The sequence below is a fragment of the Mauremys mutica genome, chromosome 1 (assembly GCF_020497125.1).
Source record: "Mauremys mutica isolate MM-2020 ecotype Southern chromosome 1, ASM2049712v1, whole genome shotgun sequence".
In the NCBI taxonomy this organism is placed as follows: domain Eukaryota; kingdom Metazoa; phylum Chordata; order Testudines; family Geoemydidae; genus Mauremys; species Mauremys mutica.
Window position 1 is genome coordinate 184,360,547 of NC_059072.1, and position 21,916 is coordinate 184,382,462.

Below are 21,916 nucleotides of genomic sequence, written 5' to 3' on the forward strand. Positions count from 1 at the left end.
TCTCAGGCCTTTGCAAACCACTCCTTATCCTTACTGAAGGATATTGGACTAGTGGATATTTGGAGAATGAAGCATCCTACAAAGTATTACTACACATTTCTCCATAATTCATGATTACTATTTCAGGTTAGATTTTTTTATGATATCTAAGATACTAGTTCCTGCATGTCTGGAGGAGGAAGTTGGTAATATCGTCTTTGATCATGCTCCAATTTCTCTTCACATAGATACTTGTCATAGTGCTACAAGATTTTCAAGATGGAAGTTAAACACATATCTAGTTGAGAGACCCTACATTTCTTCATATTATTGAAGCATCTGTTACAACTTCTTGAAGAAAAATACAAATACTGTCTCCTCTACTGCAACTTTATGGGAAGCATTACCTTAACGGGAGAATGTATAAAATTCACATCTGAAAAGAATACAAAAATGAATGAATTACTTAATTCTTTGACAGAGGAGGTTGATAATTTTGGGGGGAAAATAAAGATCCTCACAATAATGAGCTGATGCACTCTCTCATTATTTCAATATACAAATACAATGAACGTATGTCCACCAATATTGAATTTATTGCTTAACGATTCAACAGAGGAATTATGAATTGTGGGATAAAGCCAGCAAGCTCCTAGTGAAGAAAATTAAAATGGCTTCATCCAATGATACTGTATCCTCTTTGCTACAGGACAATAAATTTTCTGTACTAGAACCTGTTAAAACTAACAGGCAGTTTAAAAACTTATGAATCCCTTTACATATCTCATGATCAGTTCAATTCCAATATATTTGACCAATTCATGGAAGGACTACCCCTAAATACATTATCAGTACCTCCATCTTCTTCTTCAACTCTTAGCCAGAGAGTTGGCTGTAACGATCGTTCACCATTTGGTCCATTCTTGCGCAGCCGCAGAGGGTTGACCACTTGAGAGTCCAACATCGTAACAGACTTGATGGATCCATGTAATAGGGGGTCTGCCTCTGGGCCACCTCCCCCCACCTCAGTTGGTGGAATTTTGTCCTGGAGGTTACAAGGCACCCAGAGAATGGCATTCGCTGGAACGTCTTTGCTGGCATCCTTGCGACATGTCCGAAAAGCATAAAGCGCTGCCTGCGGACAATGGCCCCAGTAGTCTGTAGACCCAAATGACCATAAACATCTGCATTACTGATGAAGTCATTCCACTTTATGCCCAATACACGACATTGACATTTTGCTTGGAAAGTACCTCCATCTGATTATATGGAATAAGAGCTCTCTCTCTCTAGAAGAAAACTCTATTAGAAGTTAGAGGCAATTATCTTACCTAACTTCAGCACAGTGCTTGAGTGTGATGGTTTTCCAGCAGAATTTTATAAGACATTTATCAATCAGTTAGTACTGATACAGACGTCTACAATGAAATAATGTCACGAGACATGAGGACAGCAATAATTACCCTAATTCGAAATAAAGACATGGACGATCTTCATTGTGGAGTTTACCGCCCACCTCGCTGTTGAACACAGATTACAAATACTGACAAAGATTCTTGATTCACACTTAAACAACATTGCTCCATCAATCATTCATGAGGACCAGGTGGGTTTTATTCGCAGCAGATCAGTGGTAGACAACACTCCAAAGAAGTTCACTCCAACTTCAGCTAGAAACTGAAGGCCATCTGGCTATCCATTTAGTCTGCCAGGCACAAATAACTGATGCTCCAGCTGCTTATCCTATTGTTAGATGCTGGCATGGCTTTTGATCAAGTGGACTGGCCATATATACAAGCAGTCCTGAGAAAGTTTGCATTTAAATTTCTCACCTGGATTAATATTATTTACAAATCATTCCTTGCCTCTCTTCTGAAGTATAGTTATCTTCTCCAATTTTTGTTAAATTGAGGAATGCATCAGGGATGCCCTGTATTACCTCTACTATTTGATATAGCCATGGAACTGCTGGCAGCAGGTATCAGACAGACAACATCCATTGAAGGATGTACCATCTGGGATAAAGAGTAAAAGATTAGTCTATACATGGCTGACATTCTTTCACTCTCAAAAATCCCTCATCTTCAATTTCACTGCTAGGATCTGCAGTAAAATACTTCAGTGAAATATCTGGATTTCAGATAAACTGGAATAAGTCTTGATTAATTAATGTTTCTTGTAGACCAAATATATCTCATATACAGTCATTGTGCTTTCATAACCTATTAGGCATCAGGATATGTTCTGATTTATCAAAAATAGTATCTGAAAACATGGATGTCATACTCTGAGAAGTGACAAATGATATGGAGAAATGGTGTCCACTATCAGTATGTTTATTGGGAAAGATAGAAGCTATTAAAATGAGTGTAGGACCAAGATGTATGTATATGTTTAGCTTAAGTCCACTTAAATTTCCTGCTTCAACTTTTAAAAGAAGTAGAGTTGTACAAAAATTCTTATGGATTATGAAGATACCACAGAAATCCCACAAGATACTTAAGAAATCATGTCCATATTGGTGAGTAAGAATACCTGATTTGTATTTCTATCATGTGGCTTTTCAATTAAGATTTTTAATAATTGTCCTACCAACTCTTCACAAGCCCCAAGTGGCTTGAGACTGAAGAAAAATTTGTTAACCCTGTTGCTCTCTCTCTGAACTTCCATTTTTAAAATGGTTGCCTGCACCTTTAAGAAAAAAACACAGTAGTTACCTCCTCCTGGAGTGTTCTTCAAAAAATCAAGTCAGTTACCACTTCTAATCTCACCAACTCTACTTACATGCCAAAATAATTCCAGATTTAAATTTGCTAATAGCTAGAAACTGAAGGCCATCTGGCTATCCAATGGCAAATTTAGCCTTCTTTACAGACCTTCATGGTAAATAGCAGCAACCAATAGAGCAAGGTCCTTTTCTACTCAAAATTATAAAGGAGCTGTGGAACTGTTAGCAGGCCACAAATAACTCACTCTGGTTTCTCTTCAGATAGTGTAAATCTTTTGCCTTTTACTAAAGATTTCCGTGGAGAGGCACGTTTAGGAGTTTCTATCCAATTTTTTGAGGCTTCACTTCAGTGAGGCTGTTACCCAGCCTTGTGAAAAAAGCAGTCTTCACTTGAAGTGCACTTTAAAAGGTACGTAACCAAAAAGCATTTTGTGAGTAACACATACAAATGGCTGAACTCCTTGATTTATCTTACTGACTATACCGTAAAAGAAAAATGGGAGAAGGAGCAAAATAACTCAATTTCCTCTGACAGGGAGGATAATATCTGACACAGTGTATGCAGAACATCCAGTTCTCTCTTTGCTTTTCTTTCAGCACAAAATTCTAAAAAGACATTATTGGACTCCTGAGCGAGTGCATAAAGTAAATGCTAGAGAAGTGATAGCTTCAATGCAAACCTGTCTCCTATAGTATTTGAATGTTATAAAGTATATCCACATTTTGGAAGTATGTAGTAACCAGGGTAAGGGCATCCCCTACGTCACGCCTCTGTGTTTTAGGCTTTCTAGATTATGTACCCTGTTGGAGTAATGCCAGGAAATGGATTGTGCGGACCTAACAGTGGCCAAGAGCCATTTGATGAAATTGGAAATCTTCCCCCCACATTCTTTGATTGGCTAACTGATTAACTAATGGGAAAAAAAACAATTTACAGAGTCACAGGATCCAACTATGAAGGCACTTGGTCTTTCATGAGAGCATTACAAATTGACTCCAGGTATATTTGGCTTCTCTATTTTTTTTTCTATTTTTTGAAGGGATGTTGATAGGCAATTATTTATCTTATAACATCCAGGAGTAGTTATCTATGACTATTTCATATTGTGTTATTAAAGCCATACTCCTGCTGTGTTTTCTTTGTCATAGTATTTGAATAAGTCTATATGGTTGTATTAAAACTTCTGAAAAATAAAATTAAAAAGTATATCCCTTTCTTAATGCTGCATTTCTGATAGCAACACTCAAGTCAGAGAACTAAAGTAATAGTCATTTACTGTCTAGTTCATTAATCATTTTGTTGTTCTTATGTGTTTTCCAAAAGGATAGAAATTTTGACTTTGCAAAGCCAGTATTTGAATGATTATTAATAGAACAACAGTAGTTCAAATTCTTCATTATATTTTAGACTCCAGGAAAGCACGTATGTGCTTAACTCCATCTCTGTTCAAGAAAGTCCTTAGGCACATGCTTAACTTTAGTGTGTGTATGTGCGTGTGTGAATATACATTCACACACTAAAGAGATAGATATTTAAATATATATATTTATATCTAACACATGCTTTGTCCGAATTAGATTGCGGTCCGTTAAGCTTGGTATTGAGTGAGGAAAAACAGGCAGGACCAGAATAACAGTGAAAAGCCAAGTGGCTACGTTTATTTGGGGGATAATTACAACTTGGGCCGGGGGAGTAGGCAACTTTGGCTGGGATGGTATCAAAATTACAAACACACCCCAAAACACAGTAATAATACTCACCACACCACACCAAATAGGCAGACACACCACTCTTACAAGATAGGATTCGGGTTCGTCAGAGCGGTGCCCGGTGCAACACAGAAAAGAGGCCCACAGGCCACTGCCTCAACAGCCCTTGCTTTCACACTAAGGGTAAACCCAGAGTGTGGTGCGGCTGCAGTTGGGCAGATTCCACTCACACAGACCGCAGGGACAGGAACCCCTTGGTCAGCTAATCCCCAGGTGGAGACAGCACCTAGCACCAAGCACTCCAGACAAAGACAGAGGAGTAACTCACACACTTAAAACAGTTTGCAATAAACAATTCACTAACAACTAGAACAACTATACAAGCTAGCTAAGCAATTGTGCAATTCTGAGCTCATTAATACAATCCTGATATCCTGAATAGATACTTGGTACAGAGTTAGGGAGGGGAAAAATAAGAGGCTAGATGAGCTAACTGTCAGATATCAAAAAGCAAATACCGCACTCCAGGCGCAGCTGACCAGCAGAACAGACACCGGAAGCATGACGAGCTGACAGGGATCGGGTCCAAACGACAACGAATCCAAACGATACGACACGAGCGCGCTTTACTGGGAGGAGACCCTGGCCGAAAGGTTGATCAGGTCCTTCAGCTAACACGCGGATGCTCCACACAAATTTTGGGGGGAAACCTAGTTTTATTAAGAGGTCTCACTCCCTCGTGTCGGTATCTGATTGGCTCCCTGGTCCCTCCTCCCTCCAGGCTTCGAGCTGTTGCCACCCCACGTTAGCAGGATTTGCACACGGCACACTGGAGTTGACAAGTAAACAAGCTTGACCCTTAGATGACTGGGTCCAAAAAGAGCGGGAAAGTGAGTCGCTGGGCAGGATTAACCTGACCTCCAGACGACCGGCCCCAAAAAAACAGGTTGCCGGGCAGAATCAGGCCTTCACACACAGAACTAGCCTGACCTTTAGATGGCCCAGCAGGAGAGAAAAAACAACAGGAGAACATACACAGCCAGTGTTGCTGGGCAGGATTGAGTCTCTGCCCTCTCCTATATACAAGAACCTAGTCCAAGATGGAGGCAGTCCTGTCCTTTTAACAGGACAAGATGGCCGTGGACCGACAATTGGCCATTCAAAGCCATAACTTCATATCGGATTGCGACATGCTTAAGCCTTCATCCTGGATAGAAGTGCTTTCCTGAATCTGGGCCTCAGGGGCTAAACATTTAATAATTCCTTACAAAACTGTACTGAGTAAAAGGCATTCAGAATAGGAAGATATAGATCTCTTAACTGTATGCAAAATATGCAGGGCAGTATTTTTTAAGAAGTGTATATATTTATTTGGGAACTTTACCTGTTCAAATGGAAACCTTGGATGAATCAAAGTCAACATAAAATTTAGAGTGTCAAATATCAGAATGCTAAGGGGCATGGTCTGCATTTTCTCTACATTACTATATTAATCATGGTTTAAACCATAGTAATCTAGTTGATCCCCTGTCACACAACAGCTGTAACCTAAAATGTTTCATTCACTCACTCTGGCTAAGTTGTGTGTCTGGAAAACTGACTGCAAATATTTTCCTACCAGTTCTTGGAGATGCTCCTCTGAGGACCTTGATGTTAAGCATGTGGACTTGAATTCTGTAGTGCTTCTAAGTAAAGTTAACACAGAAGTATCTTTTTCATTGTCAGAGACTCTTCCATTAAGTAATGACATTTTGTTGTGTTGGTGCCAAATTTAAAATTTGTAAATTTTCCAACTAGAAGTATTAAACGACTGTAGTAAAATCCTCGAATGAGAAGCCACAAGTCTTCTTTCTATGAAAAATATTATATCATCGCTCCTCGCTCTTAGTCTTGGAATGATGCACATGCCATCTGTATTTTAAGGAGAAAAATAACGTAAATGAGAGCAAGGACTAGAGCTTTCAAACATAATGGCTTGTTCACCCTGTGTGCATGGTAAATGGGATATCATTCTGGGAAAAGGACTCCCAGGCCTGTATCTAAAAATCCTGTTTTGTTCAGTGCAAAACACAATGGGTCTTTGGCCTCCATATTCTTGTGCAAAAGAAATAAATAATAATAGTCCTAAATTTTGTTTAAAAACACTGATAATTATTTTATAAACAGCTACACAATACCTCTTGGGTAAATTCACCAACTCTTTAAAGTTCACTGTGTCAAAATCACCGAACTGCACCATTAAGCGGGGGGGGAGAGGGGAGATTTATCTGACTGGATGAAGGGAACAGTGCTTTATGGCTGGGGGGTGGAGCGGCAGAGAGGTCAAATTGCTGCAAAAGGAGACAAGGAGCCAGCATAGCAACACTGACTCATCCCTTGGGAACCAGATGGGTGGAAAGATTTAAAAGGGGCAGCCCTGAGCGTGAAGCCCCTTTTACATGGAGCAGGCTGAGGCAGCACCCAGCCTCCCTCCCCTTTAGGTGGCAAAATACCAGGTGCTGTGAGCATTACGCTTGCCACCTCCTCTTTTACGGGGGCTGGGAAGGAATTTTTTCCTTGCCACCAGATTGGCCTAGGTGGAGTTGGGGGTTTTTCACCTTCCCCGTAGCAGGTTAAGGGAGGGCTTTGCTGACAGCATGGCATGAAGGACAATAGGCTATATGTCGCAACTCATTATGTAAATGTGGGGTGGATGTCCAGTGCCGGTACTCCATAGAAAAAGAATACAGTGACTGGATAAATGGCTTGGACAGGACTTAAAAAGGAGGTGTTGGTTAAAGGAATGGAACAGATGGGGGGTTCCTCTGATTAGTATGGCAGGGAGCCAAGCCCTATTTTTCATAGCCTACCTTGACCCTCGTATAAGGGGGGCAGGCGGTGGATAGAAAGGTCCCAGCAATGGATTGCCTCGGGGACCTGGATGGAAAAAGAAGGGGAGCTGGTGGAAGTCCCCAGGTAATTATTGACTGAACATGGGTTTACCTGCACTGTTACCTGCACCTGCACTGCACTGTACACTTTTATCTGCCAGGTGGTCCCAGACATCTAAAAATAAAATCTGATTAAAACCATATCAAATGTCCCCTGTCCTTTTTTCAGTATATCCGGACACTAAGAAACACAAATTTAAGTTACAGCTTCCATATTAAAGACATGAGTAATATTTTCAAAATGCTTTATTAACTTAGGAGCTCAAGTCCCTTTTGAAAATGGGACTTGGGCTCCTAAATTAAGCATTTTGACAATATTATTCATGTCTTTAACTCAGTAGGTTTTGTATTTCACAGTCAAATACATATCCTGAGTGGTTAAATCTTTAGATCTTTAGATATGCTTGATACAGCTGTGTTGGTGCAAAGGGGCTTTTAAGATACTTTTGCACTTCTCAGAATCTTGGGCCAGACGAGGATCAATTTTGACCACAGTGTAACTTACTGCAGCCTATGAGTTTCTCTAAGTTCTGCCTGACTGCCCGGGGCAGCCAAGGATTGCTAGGGCATAATGATGCTCCAACCCATACCCTTTTCTTCTGGAAGACCCAATATTCTGGGAATCAGGATGGGGGTGGCTAAACCAGCTCTACGGTCAAGGGATTTACCTTGCACGAGGGGAAATCCTTTGGGAGCTTGTAAAGTTGGCTTTGCAGCTGCTTTACGCTGCTGGAGAAACCCTTGATTAGCTAAATATGTGATGAGGAAGCAAAAGTCTGGCAAACACAGAAAACAAAAAGGAAGTTGATGCAAATAAGCAAGACACGCAAATTAACATGCCAAAGGTAACCCTATTTTTCAGTAACATGTGAATACAAGTTAAAGCTGTTTCTGGACAGTTTTACTTATGGAAAAAAATAATTCAAGGTCTAACTCTCCTTGGCAACAAGGCAGTCTTTACATAAGGGTGAACTGCTCCTGAACAATTTCTGCAATGTATCAGGGGCAAACAGGCTTTTCTGCAAAATCAGGCCTGCGTGTCTTCATATTCTAGTCCTTTGATTCTTGTATAAACATACCACTGTGTGACCAAGGTCAAGAAACTCTCACTCTCTGTTTCTGTTTGATTTCTCTTTGATTCTCCCTATAATGTTCCAAGGGACTGATGAAGTGCAAGATTTTGTTCCTAACATGTTTTGCTCTGATTTTGATTGATTTTGAATATCCATCAGACTGTACAGACACAGAGCAGCTTTATACTGTTCTTCTTCTAATGCTGCAGTTTCTATTGGGCATTGAAAATGAATTTCTTTATCTTGCTAGATGACACCCAGGACCAAATTCTCACTGCTGTAAGGTTTATCTTATATTGTCCTATATGATAAAGAAAGTTAGCTGAAATGTTAACTCTATCCACAATATTCACAGAGTGCCAATCATCATAGTATCTAATTATAAAAAACAAATATTAAATAAGAAAATATTTGAATATTTAAAACAGCCATATTTAAATATATTACCCAGATGTCTATAAGCTGCAAATTTTGGATACAACCAGTGAACATTTCCACTTGCAAAGAAAGAAAGAAAGAAACATTTGTATAAGGATAGCATATTTGAATAAAGTCTTTAATCTCTGAGCTATGTTAGAATCTGTTCAAGAATCCTGTTCTTTCCATCATCTAAAATATTGTATCAATAGTGTACATTCATCCTTAACTTCTACTTGTCTTTCAAACACTACTCCATAAACTTTCTTATACGTATGAATGCTGACTGAACTTGGCTTTAACTGTAATTAATAATGAATAATCCAACAGAAACTTTGAAGATTAAGTACATGTGGGAAAACATAATCCATAATCACTTTCAGTTAAAAAAAAACCCAACAAATCTAGGTTTGTATTTAGACAAATGTACAAAAAGCATATTTATAAAAATAATTGTATTTTTAAAATAACAGGAATATGATTTGTAATAATTTATGCCCCTTAAAGATATTCTCATTTATGTTTCAGCTGTCCAATGCAACATACATGAAAACTATGACAAGCTCAGTCAGTATTTGATGAGAGTTTAATGTATTAAATTGTACCTTCTGCCACAAGAGGTAAATTGATACAAAATAAGTAGATTAAAATGGCAAATAAAAATAAGAATATAATTTCATGGCTCAATAGGAATAAAAATCAATATATAGCAAAGGAAGAGGTACATAATATGAAAGGTACAAAATCAGCACAAAGAAAGATGATTCATGAATGAAAACCTTAAGAAGCTTTAGTTTGCAGGATCAGCATTTCTGTGGCAGATGACGAACATAAACAATGGACATATGCTCCTTTATGCAGTGTTACAGAAGTACAGCTATTTCTAAAGCACCATAGAAAGTTATAGTTCTGTATAAATGACAAGTAGACACAAATTAATTCTTACAACATCAATCAAGTATATCTTTTACTTAAAGCTATATTTTTGTTGCACGCCAGTGTGAATAAGGCAGTGGTTCTTAAACTTTTGTACTGGTGACCCCTTTCACATTGCAAGCCTCTGAATACGACCCCCGCCCTTATAAATTAAAAACACCTTTTTATATATTTAACACCATTATAAATGCTGGAGGCAAAGCAGGGTTTGGGGTGGAGGCTGACAGATCACGACCCCCCATATAATAACCTTGCGGCCCCCTGAGGGGTCCCAACCCCCAGCTTGAGAACCCCTGGAATAAGGCTATTGCTATCTATTATTCGATCATGGATGGGATTCCTGACATGACATGTGTTAATGAGAACTTCCTGGATGACATTGCAGAGTAGTTATTATCTAAATTTAACAGACAATATTTAATTATGAGCACAGAGAGGCACTGAAGGACGTTGTAGCTGCGTTGGTTGAATCTGACTTCAAATGTGCGTACAAGGTCTCCCACCCCAACAAAGGATTGGTCAGAATGTGTGCCCACATTGCTGATGATTCCCAGATAGTTAGAAAAGACCAGAGATAGTATGCAAGATGCCCCTGATAGCCTGACTGAGTTGAGAGTTTGTATCCCTTCTAGTGTTGAACTCACCAATGCTATTTTCCTAGGCAACTTAAATGTCCACGTGGATCATGACTTCTTTAGGTTAGTTCAGAAACTCATAGCCATGATGAAAACTCTGAGATAATCTCGAATAACTTTCAGACTCAGTGCACATAGCAAATCATGCTGCGGATTGGAATTGGAGACTGAGTCTAGTTGTGTGAAGGTTAAATCCTTACCATGGTCAAACCATTACCTGCTCTCTTATCTTAAAGTTACGGCACACCTAGGCTCCCTTTGGGTGGAGAGACTATTTCATTAATCACACTCAGAGTTTAAAGTGCTGAATGGGTTTCAGAGCATTCTGAGGGGAAACTATTATACATCTGGTAGGAATCTTTGTTGATGACCTCATATTGTATGACCTCATAATTGTGTGTTCTTGACTGGTCATATGCTGGCTCCTAAATCCTTCCTTAGTAGATTAACAAAAAGTTGTCTTGGTTGGTTGTTTTTATTTTTTATGGCGGAGGGAATTTTCTTAGTTAAAAAAAAATCTTGTTCAATAAATTGCTCAGTGGCAGAAGTCCGAGCTGATCCAGTAAACTTGACAGGCACAGTGAAAGGACCTTGCAAGATGGGCAGTGATGAACCCAATACCTGCCCACCCTGCTTCCTACCGCTATGTGTCTTCCTTCCCCACTATCCAAACCTTATCCCCAGTTTTGCTTTCCCCCTCTCCTGCTTCCAATTCTCCCAGACCTGATTGATCTATCCAGGCCCCATGTAGCTTCCATAATTGCAGACCCCAATCCCACAATAGCCGTATGCATTACAAAGTGCGTGTCAGGCCAAGGAACACTGTATGAAGCAGAAATCAGCCAAACTAGTCAAAGGTGTGACGCCCAAAAGGATAAAATAAATTTAGTGCTTTTAGGCCAAGTTATATTGAAGATAAGAGTGCAAAAACAAACACCACTATCACCACCAAAAACAACACATAGAAAATCTTCCAAAACTGAAACCCACTTCACCTTTTTGACTACTCAGAGGCATACACTGGAAGTAGCATCATTGCTTGCCAGTCAGTCAACATGTAAACTGTTAGGAATTTAAGACTTGCTCTCCTTCCACAAGATGAAAAGAAAGAACAGCTCTTTGCTCGTATTTACAATGCACTCTCTCCAACTTTGCCATAAAAAAAAATCTAGTGAAGATTCCAATTTGCTGATTCATATTCGGGCAGGTTCTTTAATGAATAATAAGCACCTGGCTATGAAGCACTTATGCGTCTGTATGGAAGAAAAGCAAAGCACAGTATCCAGCAGTACAGGAGAAATGGATACATACATAAAAACCTTTTATCTAATACAGAACCAAAAGTTCCTTTTGAAAATGCCTGCTTTCAACATCTTCTAAATCAGAATAAATAATGCATGACCCCTTTAAAATTTCAATTACTTTACTGGAAATATTCCTGGTTATATAGACTGCCATTTGCAAAAATAAAATAAAAAATAAAAAAAATCTTATCAGAAACTAATGAAGACTCAAACCAATTATTTCTTTAAATTGGAAAATAGATAAATTAAATTATCAGCTGCTATATTTGTACTATCTGTTTGCATTTATTATTATGTTGCTTTTCGTTTTCTGGTGATTTGAGTTTATTATCTTCTATTGCACATGTCTAGACCTAAAACATACATTTTAAATTAGATCTGAGTAATGGTAGTTGTCACATTCAATGAAAACTTCAGATGAAATATAGTTAAAACTCGAGATGTGTTTACACAAATATAATAGGGATAACAACTATTTGCAGTCATCAGTAAAACAATGTATGGGGACCAGTTCTCTTTGGGACTTTATCTTAAATTGATTCCAACATATACCGTATACACTCTTATTCCAATCTACCGATTTGGGGACAAATACTCCAATTTTGCCTTAAAAGGAATGTTGGGGACACCATATCTACAAGTCCCTGGGCACTACCACTTTGGTCCATAGCTCCATCTAGGAGGTGGGGCTTGTAATGGAGCAGCATTGGGAAGTGAATGAGTCCATGGATCACTGGCCTTGCATGTGCTGGATACTTCCTTTGCTTCTCTCCAGGCCCCCTGAGACTTGATTCCTGCTGTACCTGATCTCTCTTGTTTACACAGAACCACTCTGTGGCTCAGAAGTGCTATAGTTGGAGAGAGAGAGTCACTGATAAAATAGTTTAAGTACCAAGTTCATTCCCAACTGACTTCAAGGATAAGCTATACCACAGAACGCTATGGGTACAATTATTCCTTCTGGTCATGTTCCCCATAGCTGTGTGTAGCGTGGCTCTATCATAGCAGACATGCAGTGGTGAGGGTTCTGTACCCAGTTGCTGACTTTCTGCTCTGTGTCATCCCCCCTTGACTCTCTTTTATGAGATTTGGGTCTTAGTTCCTGTCACCCTGCTCTATATGTCTGTAACTATTCTGTAACTACTCTGAGGAATGCTGGTAAATACTGTTAAGAGTCAGGAACAGATTTCCAGTGGAAAACAACTGTTTTATCTAAACAGTGACCTTATGAACAATTTTATTTAATCTTCATAATATTAGGTGAGGCTTTTTCTATTAGTTATCTACATATATACAAATAATTATGTTTTATGTTGCATTCCCATAATATTTTTTCCATTATATTTTTGGTGAAATTCTGACTGAATCTCTTTGTACAATTCATGAATTCTGTGTGAGACTATGAATTCTCTGTACATATTAGTACCACACTGCAAACTCCTTTTGTTTTCTTTGTTGTTAGGCCTTTGTCCCTGCCAGACAATAAAGGGTTATTTAAATTAAATGCTAAATGGTTGGAATGCAATTGCGGTAAATGCCAAATTAATGAGGAACAGAGGACGCTTTAGAACTATCATTAGTGATGTCCCTCTGAATGAGGGACACTTGAGTGGTAAGGGCAGGGTTGCATCGGTTCCAAAAGCCAGGATTATTCCCTATATAAGGAAAGATTAAACAAGTGGGTTAAAGTGATTAAAATAAATGTTTCATGTAACGTTTATAACTGTATGTGTATACTGCTTTGATTCTGTTGTATTTGCTTAACTTGTATATCACTTTCTTTTACTATTTATGTAAGAAAATAACTTGTACTGTCATGAAAGCTTAGTTACTAAAGCAATTATGAGAAAAGATTACTCTTCATGCAGATTGTGCAGAATTCATGGCAAAATCTGTGGTTATTTTTGCTTTTTGAAATAACTGTTTTTACTTAAAAATATGTGCAAAACTGGTAGCATTTGATTTATATTACACTATGTTAAGATGCAAATTGATGAGTATATTTTTAATAATGTACCAGAATATTTCAATAAGCAAAGACTTTGTGTCAATTTTCATTCTGATACAGGTTTATAACCACATTATAACTCCCTGGTCATAAGGGGTTTTAATGGCAACTTAATAAATCTTTGACTACTGCAGAGAGTAGGCACCATAATAATATTATATTTTACTAGATTATTCAACTACAAAGTTGGATTGATATTGTGCTAATTGAAAAATGATGTACAAGCAGTATTCCATGTTCAAACATCAGACAATAACAGTTTATTCTACTGTGGAATTCGGAACATCATTATGAAATGCTGAGAACAGCATTTTCAACATACATTTGAAGTAATATGATATTTATGATGATAAAGAAGGTATACTTGACTTCCAACATAATCCCTTGAGGTTCCTTGGTTGTATAATTAGGATAGATATAAATTCAATTTCAGTACAATCGTATGACTATTTCAATAAAGCAGCTAAGAAGAGGGCGACATCAAAAGGCAAATAGATTATAGACTAGAAGATTATTACAATTTTGTGTTTGTCTTTTCTAACTATCTATTTTAAAAATCAGTTTACCATGTGATAAATAGGAAAAGATGGACATAGGCTGGAAAAGCCTTTGACTTGCAGTTGGGTAAATCATGCATTTGCTGACTGTAATAAAGATGGATTACACAATCATCGATGAAGATATTTGAATATTGCACTCTTATTGGATTACTCCTCTCTGTGAACATGCCACAGCTGTTTCAAATGTTTAATCAAAGCCAAAAACCACTAATGTATTTGAAATAAATCTTAAAACATTAATTTCTTAGGTTAAAATAATGGTACAATAGGTGTTTTGAGTTCCAGATTTTAGGTCATGGGAAAGAACAGAGTTATCACAAGTGAGGATTTGCCAAATTAGTTTGAGACAGTTTTGTACAGTAAAATAGTATTTGGAAGCCCATATGTGGATCTAGAATTATAAGAACCCAACCAATATATCTACTCATAAGGTGTATTGCTATCTCCAGGTAAAATTATATATTTTCTAGTAATATTACCTGCCCCCTGAAGCGTCTGCTGCATGTGCTTCCATTGGGAAGCCCACAGAACAGGTTGACTAACACAGTGATATTGTGCCCATGGACACAGTTTTTAAGAGACAAAACTTATTCTGGCATGATAGACAGACATAGTAGGCCACACATGATTGGCAAATCTGGTAAACTAGGTAATTCCATCCCAGTCCAACTCTTTCAAAAAAGCAGTGCAAATCAGCTGTTTATTAAATACAGACATCACTCTCCACCTTGCTGTATTTGAATCCCAGATCAGTTTTTCATTCACAAGTGAAACAGAGTTTCACTCTTGTTAAGCTACCTAGATTTTAGTAACCAATTTATGACATTATAAGAAACACTTCAGACAGTAATCTAAGGGGCTTGCAGGTGATACGCTGTCAGTCAGCCAAGAAAATATACCCTCCCCCCCAGCATGGCATTAATTGACACAATATCCACTAGCAGTCCCATGAGCCTCATTGCTCTGTATAGGCTCTGCCACTAGTGATATAAAGCCACCTCCAAGACGAAAATTCATCTTTGTACAGAGACCAACCTCTCTATTTGGCCACCCAGGATCAAAGTGGTAGGGAAAGTTGTGGAAATCTACTAATGAGCCAATCATGTACTCCCCACTAAAGCCCTGCAATGGGAATGGGACCCCATGGGTCCCACAGGACCCACTGCCAAAATAGCAGGAGCAGGGAAAATGTACTTAGTTGCAGGTGGGATTGAGTGGGCAAAAAATCCAGACTGTGGTAATTTGCAGGAAAACATAAATCTCTCATCAGTTTGTCATAAATAGAATTTCAGCAATGTAAAGCAAGTTTTTCTTCTTTTAAAAAAATAAAGGTTTTAATACTTAAATTTAAGAAAGGGCTACAAAGAGATTTGATGTCTATTGTAACTGGAGTTAAAGTATTCTTACTTTTTTCTAATGGTAAAAATTATCATATACATAATATTAACTGACCCTGCTGTGGGGTTGGTTTTTTTTTTTGGAGGGGGGGGTTAGTAGCATGGGGGAAAGTGTCTCTCTTGCATGATTTACGGGATCTAAGGTTTTTGCGGGTGGGAGTGGGATTAAAATGCAAGAATCCTTGGGATTTTTGCCATTGACTTCAGTGGGGTCAGGAATTCATACCTGGTGTGCAAGTGAGAGTAACAGGATGAAATTTAAGGAAAGGAACATTTTTGCAAAAATCAAGAATGGTGCCCAACTGTGAGATCTGTTAGTCTCTCAGTGGGAACATGTGGAAGCCCCTGTTGCTTGGATCATGTAAACGCAGTCTGACCAAAACACTAGAAAATATGCTGTATGGAGCAATTCTGCAGTAAAAAGGAAATGTATTAGAGGATCTAAGACTTTTCCAGCTCTAATTTTGTATCCAAATTAGCCATGGTGGCCTAAAGAGATTTAAGAAGCTTTAGAGCTGTTTTCTGCTGGTAGGAGCCTCAAACAGATGTTGTTTTACAGATTTTAATTTTGGGTGATTAATTACTTTGTTAAAAAATACAAGATTAAATGTTCATTTTTCACTATCAACATCTATTGACTCTCTTGTCCTTGGGGTAATGTAAAAATGTACCAGCATTAGAAATTAATATTGATCAGAACTAAGGTGGTGGTCAATGAATATTAAATTAAGGAATTTTTATCCTCACAAGGTTAAACTAAGATTTCACCCTGTATAAATTGTTGCATCATCACTATTCTGCTTTGGCTTTATGCCAGGTCTGTTTCATGTTTGCAGACACAGTGCTTTTACACTACAAGAGCAGATGCAGCTTTCTGCCTGACCTAGGATGTGCTTTAGTGATTGATGTTTCTTTTTGAGCTATTCTAATGAAAACGAAGACTATAGTTATACACACTCTGCCTCTTGTCAGACTACAGCCTGGTCTTCACTTAAAAGATTTCCTGGAATAGCTATGTTGTCAGGCTGTTGATTTTTTTTTTCTTACCCCTGACCAACAATAGCTATGCTGGCAAAAGCCCTAATATTGTAGATACAGTTAAACCAGGAAAAGAAATAAAAAGGACAACAAAAATTACAAAAAATCCTTTTACCAGCATAGTTCTCCATTTGGGGAACTGGGTTGAACTATACCAGCAAAAGAGCTCATTTCTGATAAGTGGTTTGCCAGCATAGCTATACCAGTATATCTGTACCAGCAAATCCTTTCAAGTGTAGACAAGGCCTACCTCTCACCATTCTTGCATGTGTGTTTTCAGCTTTCAACTTCAATACCAGTATTAAGTTGCTGTGATGGGAAGGGGGAAACTAAACCATTTCTGGTAATTTTTGTTTGTTTGTTTTTGTTGAGAGAACTAAATTACCACCAGCAAGTGCAGCACTATGTAAGGGAGATGGACTTTGTTGTATTATTATGAGCTATTAAATAGATGTTGGGTGTAAGCTGAATTTTAGCCTGTTGATACATGATGAGATATTTTTGGAGGGGGAGTAGTGGATGGGAGGGGCTGCCATGGCATAGGGGAGCTGCACTGCATACTCTCCCCTCTCCATAGTGTCTCCAGTAGGGAAGGGAGAGGAAATAATGCAGCATGGCAGGTCAGCACAGTGCGTCCTCTGCTTCTCATCCCCTGCAGGCCAGGCCAGAGAAAGCACCCCCTGCATTTTCCTTCCTGCCAGCAAAGGGCCCTCTAGGTGAGGGAAGGAAAAGTGAGCCTCAGCTGTACCATGCAGCTATGTTGATAGGCTCAGCAGAGAGCATGCAAATACCTTGATTTAGCATAGTTTTAAGGCAGAAATGGCTTTTCACTTCTGGCAAAATAATTCCCCAAGTACTTTTCTTCACAGATTATTTCTGTTGCAGGAGGGTTGTTAAGGGTGTTTGTAGTCCTTTATGCTGTAACAGGCTACAGCAAATGGAAAGTGCAGCTGCGAATTGCAAGTACTCCCTTAATTTACCTCAAAACAAACTCTTTTTAAAGTGTCTATTACAGAAAAATCTGCTGGGTATCATTTAGGAAAATATGACAATTGCTATAAATATCTATTAATGTCTCATTAGATAATCAGCATGCAAAGGTTATAATATGAATATTTTCTATAGAAAATGAAGTGCTTTATCCCACTCAGAAGTAAACTCTACTTTGAGAAGAAATGAAATAGTACAGGCCTGATTCTCCTCTCTTTTACACCACCATAAATCAGGAATAGCACCACTGATGTAAGTGGCATCACACTTAAGATCAGAAATTGACTTTTTCAAACAGACATTATCCACCTAATGTAAAATCCATGTAAGTAGATCACTTATTGGCATACAAGCTTTGTGAAAGCTGTCACTTCTGCTGAGAGAAGTTGTAATAATACAGGCTCTATAGTCTGTGCTTCAGACAGAATTATGCAGCATCCTTTCTTAGTCAAGCTGGCATCAGAAATATAATGCTATAAACTTGACTGTGCATTGGTATTGAAAGCATGGAATTGGAGATATGCTCTAGGAATTAGCCTGGCAAAGTTCTATGGCCTGTGTTTTACAGGTCAGACTAGATGATGATAGTGGTGGTCTCTTCTAGCAATGGAATCTATGAATCCTTCCAGACACCACCAGGTATTTCTGCATTTGATTTCCAAAGCAATACAATGTTGTTGTTTTTCCTGGAAATAAAAAATGTAGGGTAGTATTTTTTATCCCTTTGTTAATATGAAATCCATTATGCCTAACTTTAATGAAAGTACTGAAGATGATGATTGTTTGCACTTATAGGCACCAACACCACTGAGTCAGTCTCAGTGTTTTTACAATATTAAATTTTGCAATGAGGTAAGCACTATCCCCATTTTAAATGTAAGTTCATTGAATCACAGACACACTGTGGACACATTTAAATCAATAACAGAGCTTTGTTCCAGCCACTAGGTAAAATACATAGTGATTTCAGAGAGATTCTTTAGTTATCTGGATGATTACAGCCTACATAAATTGTACTTTTGGATAGTACCAGAGCATGTTTCTGCTCTTGCCCCTGGTTCTAAAATTGCCCCAGCAGTCTGGTGTCTTACAAAGCCCTACAGTCACAACTGATGTTACTGCATCTGTAATTAGTTCTTGAAATAAAGTTTGGAATGATGTTCATGTTCATCGGCATTGCTAGGGCGTAGCACAGTTACTGTGATTCCACAGGCCTTCTCTTAGAGGTTTTTTTTTTATTATTTTGATATTTTGTCACAGTATCACAAAGTATCTCTAAGACTGGTTCTAGCTCAGTTATAACTTCTCTCACAAGTTTTTGTATTGCTCTCCATGCTTTGCTCATTGCCCGTCTCTCAATAAGTTACTTTCAGAATGGTAGCAATGGAGATGAGAAGGATCTGTTAGACCATTTAAGGTAGGTCTATACTCACCGTCTGGGTCGACGCAGTGAGTTTGACTTCTCGGAGTTCGAACTATCGCGTCTAATCAAGACGCGATAGTTCGAATTCCCCGCGCGCTCCGGTCGACTCTGGAACTCCACCACCGCGAACGGCGGTGGCGGAGTCAACCTTGGAGCCGCAGAGTTCGACCCCGCCGCGTCTGGACGGGTAAGTCAGTCGAACTAGGGTACTTCGAGTTCAGCTACGCTATTCGCCTAGCTGAACTTGCGTACCCTAGTTCGACACCCCCCCTTAGTGTAGACCAGGCCTATGTCTTCTCCCTGCCAGTGCATGACTGTTCACTGCTTTTTATTTGGTAGTCACTTGGTTAGTCTAGAGTTGTAAATATCTCAGGCAAGGATGTTCCCACCACTTCCCTTTGAAAGTTTAATGCAGCAGTTCCCAACACTCTTTGTGTGCTGGTTCTAATGACTGTCCCTCTTAGCCTTTTCTAACCTAGGACGTAGTCTACTATCCTTACTTATGGTGAGTAAGAAGTACTTATTCTGTGAGTTGACTCATTGAAGAAAGTGGGTACTACTCGTCCTGAGTGGAGGCGGTAGATCACTGGAATTGCCATACTGGATCAGATCAGTGGTCCATTTAGTCCAGTACCAGATGCTTCAGAGGAAGATGGATGACACCCGACAATAGGCAGTTCTGGCATAACCTATTCCCAGGGAAAGCTTCCTTCTAATTTGTATTTGTTAGAGGTTGTTTTAATACTTGAATCATGAAGATTTATATCCCTTTCAAAACTCATATTCTTTTGTTTGTTGGTTGGTACTATACTATTACTATTATAATTCTGGGAATCCTTGTTTATATTACGCACAAAAACTCCAGTAAAAGAATGTTAAGGTTCCAAAATAAAGCACTTAAAATGTAAGAAACGTCAGCCATAAAGTTGCCCATGAAACTTGAATTTGAAGCCATTAGGTATTTGCATTATGTTGCAGACCTTAATTACATGATCACAGTGCACAGGATGGACCATAATCACTGAATGAGCATTATCCAATATTTATTATTATATGTATGATCCCCTGCCTTATTTACTGCACACTATACATACTCTGCCCTCAAGAGAGATGTATTAATTCCCTTTTGGGTTTTTTCTAAGGTGTTCAGCACTGTAGTATCTTGTGAGGTCAGGTTATATTACTAGCCACGTTTGCAGATGTGGAACTGAGACACAGCGAGATTAAGGTCAAAGGTGTTTACTAATTTTAGGTGCCCGATTTGAAGAACATTGGGCCTGATTTTTCAGAGTACTTAGCATTATAGAGCGCTTTATAGTCTTCAGACAGAGCTCCCATTGTCATCAATTGCAGCTGTGAGTGCTCAGCACTTCTGCAAATAAGACCCCGGGGCTCAGTTTGGACACCCAGAAAAAGAGGAACATGCATTTAGTGAACACCTGTAAAAAGTTTAGTTTAAGTGACATCACAAGAGGAGCTCTCTGGCAGAGACACAGCTACAGTGCAATTCTCTAGGGCAGCATTCAACTGCATTAACCATAACTATGTTTTCTGTTACTGCAATCTGCTGCATCAATCACTACCCACTAGAGCTGAGATCAGAAATTTTCCAATGGAAAGCTTTTCTGTGGGAAAATTCCAATTAATCTAAATGGAAGCATTCCATGAGCCTGTGTCAGTTTTAACAAATATCAATGGAAACTAAGCAGGTTTTCAATAGAGCCATGCCTGGCTTCTTGCTAGTCCTCCTGCCCAGCTCCTCAGTAGCCTGCTTGGCAAGCTGCTAGGAAACCTGGGCTCCCAGCACTTCCAAGCTCCCAGCTGCCTGGCAGCCCAAGTGGCAAGCTGATGGAGAATCAGGAGTCTGGGAGCCCTGGTTGCCAGGATCACAGTTCCTTGGCAGTCTTGGCTCCCAGTTCCTGAGCTCTGGGGCAATCAGCCAGGCAGGCTGCCTCAGATCAGGGTTTCCAGGCTCTCAGCTCTTTCGTAACCTGCAATCCCTTGGAGCCAGCGCCGAGGCTCTCAGGAATACTTCTAAAAGATGAAAACAAAATATCATTTAGATTTTCTAAAGAAAATTTTGGGATTCCCTTTCCACGAGAAATTTCAGTTTTCATTCCATTCTGAAACTATTTAATTTGGAAGTTTCCTGTGGAATGACAATTCCAATCTCCAGGCAGCTCCACTACAAACCTTTTAACCTCGGCAATACATGAGGCAGGGTCCTATGGACATATCTCCTTCACTACATAATCTTGATTCATCCCAGGAGCATGGTCCACCCTGTGTACTGAGTGGAAAAAATAGTATGGGATTGTGTAATTAATTTTGTGTGTAATTTCATAGACTTTTAAAGCAAGCAAAGTAAAACAAAATTTCTATCACATGGAACCATACTGACACTCACACAGAGTCATTATGAAACTTGCCAAACCTTTCATCCTGAGGCAGATAATTGGCAAAAAAAATCTTTGCCTGAATGGTTAAAACTTTTCTATGTTATAAGCAACTGAAAGCAGGTTCTTACCATGAGAAGCATCCAGCAGTCTCAACTATAGACATCGCTATTAGCTTTGCTTATAACAAAGTAATCCCTTTCTGAATCCTACTAAACTCAGGGCCTCAATTATATTTTGTGGCAGTGAGATCCACAGTCTGATTATGTATTGTGTGAATAAATATTTCCTTTCATCAGTTTTGAATTTGCCATTTTTCAATTTCATTGACTGTCTTCTGGTTCTTTTATTATGAGGCATGATGAGTAGAAGATCCTACACTCAGGGCCAGC

General features: G+C 38.9%; 1 non-coding gene across 1 annotated transcript; it reads left to right on the forward strand.

Annotated features, from left to right (window-relative positions):
- Positions 1 to 2,948: 2,948 nt before the first annotated feature.
- LOC123362323 lies at positions 2,949 to 3,064 on the forward strand. Its single transcript, XR_006576423.1, has one exon. It is a non-coding gene; the product is annotated as a U5 spliceosomal RNA (small nuclear RNA).
- Positions 3,065 to 21,916: the final 18,852 nt, after the last annotated feature.